Below are 5000 nucleotides of genomic sequence, written 5' to 3' on the forward strand. Positions count from 1 at the left end.
GATGGCGGACGTGCAACACGCGGGCAGCTTCACTTAATATTGTACGGTTTATTTTATTAATATAACGCAGCAGCACTTGCTTTGTATTTCTTTGGCCACCACCTCTACAAGCACGTACTGGAATCTTATAGCCCTAGTACAGTACAAGTCCAAGCCGCCGTGTCACACGTGGTGGCAGCAGTAGGATGGATAGCTACATAAATTATAATTCGATGCAACAATGGAGTCACATATCACACTACTAATATATAATGAGCAGAGTTAACATGACTGCTAATGAGAACTCGACACTTGTTACTTGATTTTGAGCAAACCTAGACGATTCTTAATAGCACTGGAAAATATTAATTACTCTATCATTTCTTTCTCTCCCAATGAAGTCTTTAAAAAAATATACTCAGAAAGAGAGAGAGAGAGAGAGAGAGAGAGAGAGAGAGAGAGAGAGAGAGAGAGAGAGAGAGAGAGAGAGAGAGAGAGAGAGAGAGAGAGAGAGAGAGAGAGAGAGAGAGAGAGAGAGAGAGAGAGAGAGAGAGAGAGAGAGAGAGGGGGGGTAGAGAGAAACAAATACAAACCAAGACAGACTGAAGAAGGCACAGGAAAGACAAAGAAGGGGGAAGACGGAGTGAGAAGCAGGAGGAGGAGGAGGAGGAGGGGGATGAAGAAGAGAAGAGAGGGGGAGTTTACAAAGGACGTGTGTGTGTGTGAAACTTTTAATTACAAGCGGGGGCAATCGAGGCTTCTACAATACGTGTCTGAAGACTTGTGAATGACAGAAGACAGGCAGTGAGCAAGTGAGTGTTTAGCAGAGGCGGAAACAGGGAGAAGAGTAAAGAAAGGGGAAAAAAGATGGAAGGGAACCCAAGGAAAGATGTAGGCAGGGAAGGAAGAGAAAAGAGAGAAGTAGGGAGTTAAGGAAGACAGACTGAATTATATAAAGAAGAAGAAAGAAGAGCAGAAGAGAGGGAGGGAAGGCAGGAGGAAAGAAAGAAAGAATAAGTGAACGAAGGAAAGGTGAAATGCAGGAAGGAAAGAAGAAAAAAAGGGAGAAAGGAAGGAGAGAAGAATGATGGAAGGAAGGAAGAAAGGAAGGAGGGAAGAAGGGACGAGCGATTTACACAGAGTTACATAGATTCACAGTCCACAACCGACCTTGCGGTCTTCACGAAGTGACCTGACCTAGGACTACTAAGGTGATAATAGGAGAAAAGGACAACAAAATAGAAAGCTCTCTCCGCACCCTCCACTCCCTCTGGCATAAGCCGGACGAAAAGGATGGAGGGAGGAAGAATGAGAGAAAGGAAGGAAGGGCAGGAGGAAGTAAAGAAAAAGAAAGATGAAAGTAAGAAAGCAACGTGAGAGAGAGAGAGAGAGAGAGAGAGAGAGAGAGAGAGAGAGAGAGAGAGAGAGAGAGAGAGAGAGAGAGAGAGAGAGAGAGAGAGAGAGAGAGAGAGAGAGAGAGAGAGAGAGAGAGAGAGAGAGAGAGAGAGAGAGAGAGAGAGAGAGAGAGAGAGAGAGAGAGAGATGACGGCTGAAAAATTATGAGGTTGAGGAAAGAAGTCTACGAGGCTTTATTTGACGTGTGTGTGTGTGTGTGTGTGTGTGTGTGTGTGTGTGTGTGTGTGTGTGTGTGTGTGTGTGTGTGTGTGTGTGTGTGTGTGGCCATGATGGATGCTCATTGCTTGTGGCAGGTCATGAGTGCGCGGGACAGGTCAGGAGTGATTGCAGTGGTTCAGGACAGTTTAGGTCACTTCACCAGCATTTACAGCAAGCCTGGAATCAGCTGAGAGTTTTTGGAATGCGTTTATTATGTTTAAATTATGTATGACTGACTGGAGTGAATATGTAGAGGCTAAGGGTAAAACCATAATATTTAAAATCAATCAGGAGTCCTGGAATGGGTCTGGAAAGGCAAGAAAATGTTAAGAATACTTGTGGTTCATCTGGAAAGAAGGATGGAATAAAAGTTACTGACCAATAAGTGGGAAGAGACTAAGGGTAAATACAGAATATTTGAAATCAGTCCATGAGGCTTAAAATAGTCCTGGAATGGGTCTGGAAAGGCGAGAAAAGGTTCAGAATACTTGTGGTTAATATGGAAGGAAGGATGGAATAAAAGAGTTACCTACGAAGAAGTGGGGAGAGACTAAAGATAAATCCAGAATACGAATATTTGAAACAAGTCCAGGAAGCTTGGTGTTGCTCCGGAGTTGCTCTGGAAAGGTGAGAATAAGTTAAGAATAATTGTGGTTCGTCAGAAAGGAAGCATGGAATAAAAAAGCTACCTACGACTAAGTAAAGCGGAAAACATGAAATGAACAGGAATATGTGGAGTTAATCACGAGGACAGAGGGATTTAGGGGGCTCAGGGGAGAGACTAGCGAGATCTAACGCCAACGCGGGAGGGAGAGGCGCGACTGAGACTATTAGCGAGGATCAGCGACAGACAGACAGGAGGTGAAGTGTGTGTAGGAGGAAAGGTGAACGCTGGCATATACGGATTAAAATAGAGTGGATCTGAGATAAATGCGTGCAAATATGGATAAACGGTGGATAAATGTAGGCCGATACGGATAAATGGTTATGGAATAGTCTAAGGTGAAATGAAGACAAATGGATGAAAAAAAGTTTATTGGTTACCATGAGGAGAATGCACTAAGATGGATGAAAGGGAGTGGCTTACTATGATGGCCGTAAAAGTATGAAAAGATAAATAAAGTTGCGTTAATTCGCCTCAAGGGAAGGTTGAAAGTTGGATAAAAGATTGCATGGAATTCAGCTTGAGGTGAAAGTATGTAAAGGTGGTTAAAAAGTGAATAAATATGAGGTAAACATATAGTGAGAGGAACAATGGGTCGATTTGAGGTGAATGTATGTATATTTGGATAAACAATGTGGATGGCTTAGCTCGAGGGCAAACCATACAAAACAGGCAAAATGCAACGAATCGGTTTCTCGAAGATACGAAAAAAAAAAAAAAAAAAATGTGAGGTACTCTCTAATCCTCCTCCTCCTCTTCCTTTTTCTCCTCCTTTTCTTCGTTCTCCTGCTTCTCCCCCTCCTTCAGACTTTTTTTTATACCAATGAGCATTTTTTACTCATTCTTAAATGTCAGGGAGACCAACCAAGAGCACAAAAAATGGTGCTAAAAAGTCTGTTCACAATATCACTCTCAAAGAGAAAGATGGAGAGGAATCGAAAAAAAAAAAGATAGTTTAGCTTGTGAAGTGTTTTGGTAATCCTCTTTTGAAACAACTCAAGTCGTTGGAAGGAGGAAAAAGAGAAAAAGAATGAGTGTTCCAGGGTTTACCAGAGAAAGAGATAAAAGAGTGACGAGACTGTTTTACAGAAGAGGGATGGAGGTAAACAGGAATCCTTGTACAGGAGTAAGGATAGCAGTTAAAAAGTTCGAAAGAACAGTCACCATGGACATAAAGTAAACGATAGTAAGAGATCCAACACTGTGGGGTTGAACGAGAATCAAGACAGTCCTTTGTGGGAGTCAATGAGACGAAAATATTTTGACAACACCTATAGTAGAGGCTGTGGGACACAGAACAGTGGACATTTACAATTTATGAACACAGAGGTGTGTGTCAGTCTTTCTGTTAAGAAGAGACAAGATGGTAAGAAGACTCAAGAGAACAAGTTATATCATTGCTTACACCAACATCACAGCCAGCTTTGATTTGAAATTGAGAATGGAGGAAGTAAGAGGGAACAGAACAAGATCTGCTGTTAGTGGCAGCAGACACCTGTGTTTCGGCGAGGCCTAGAGGAGGTAGGGTAATGTTTCACAGATTGGAAATTAGGTTCGAGGCCGCAAATGTAGAAATTAATATTGAGAAAATCAAAGGAGGCGTCAGGACATCTTAGGTCTGGAATTGAAGGACAGCCTACTACTATTACTACTATTACTACTACTACTATAATAATAATAATAATAATAATAATAATAGTAATAATAATAATAATAATAATAATAATAATAATAATAATAATAATAATAATAATGATAATAATAATAATAATAATAACAATAATAATAATAATAATAATATTAATAATAATAATAATAATAATAATAATAATAATAATAATAATAATAATAATAATAATAATAATAATTATTATTATTATTATTATTATTAATATTATTATTATTATATCTTACTATCCAGAATAACAATTTATATATATCACGAAGGAAATAACAACAAAAAATAATAATTTTGGAAGTGTATGGGACGAAAAAAGTCTTAACTGAAGGGAGATGACGAAAACCAATATATATATATATATATATATATATATATATATATATATATATATATATATATATATATATATATATATATATATATATATATATATATATATATATATATATATATATATATATATATATATATATATATAAAGTTGATATCGCAAGAACAATTAATGATAATGAGGAAAAAACTTCAAGCATCAAAAGTAGAGTTTAGAAAGAAGAAGAAGAAAAAAAAAAGAGGAAAAGAACAAAATTATTCCCATTACTAAAAATAATAAATTAATTTGTATAAAAACAAAAATACACAGTACATGGAAAGCTTTGCAAATTAAAACAACTTAACTTTTTTTTTTATATTTCTTTTACCGAAATGAAGAAAAATCTCCGAAGATATTCAACCAAAAAGGAAAAACAGAAAAAAACTTCATATGGCACAGAAACAAAAGGGCAACAGTAATAATTCAGAAAGAGGCGCAAGTGAAGGTCAGAAATGAAAGGTTTCTCGGGATACACGTTTTTTTTTTAGAGGTGACCAAACGTGTGATTGTTTCGTATTGGGGTGGAGGAAGACGAGAGAAGTAGAGACAGGGAGAAATAAGTGCATGGAAGGAAGAAAAGGAGAAAAAAAGAAGGAAAGGAGAGAGAAAGGAAGGATGGAAAAAAAAACAGCAGTCCAAAAAGGAAGGAAAAAATCCACATGGTATGAAATTAAATTAAAAGATTCCAAAGT

General features: G+C 37.6%; 1 protein-coding gene across 2 annotated transcripts in view; it reads right to left on the reverse strand.

The window, feature by feature from the left end:
* LOC135107813 (protein amalgam-like) overlaps positions 1-5000 on the reverse strand; it is a 53797-nt gene that overhangs the window by 43561 nt on the left and 5236 nt on the right. The window lies entirely within an intron of this gene.

This window comes from Scylla paramamosain, chromosome 16 (assembly GCF_035594125.1).
Source record: "Scylla paramamosain isolate STU-SP2022 chromosome 16, ASM3559412v1, whole genome shotgun sequence".
Classification (NCBI taxonomy): Eukaryota; Metazoa; Arthropoda; class Malacostraca; order Decapoda; family Portunidae; genus Scylla; species Scylla paramamosain.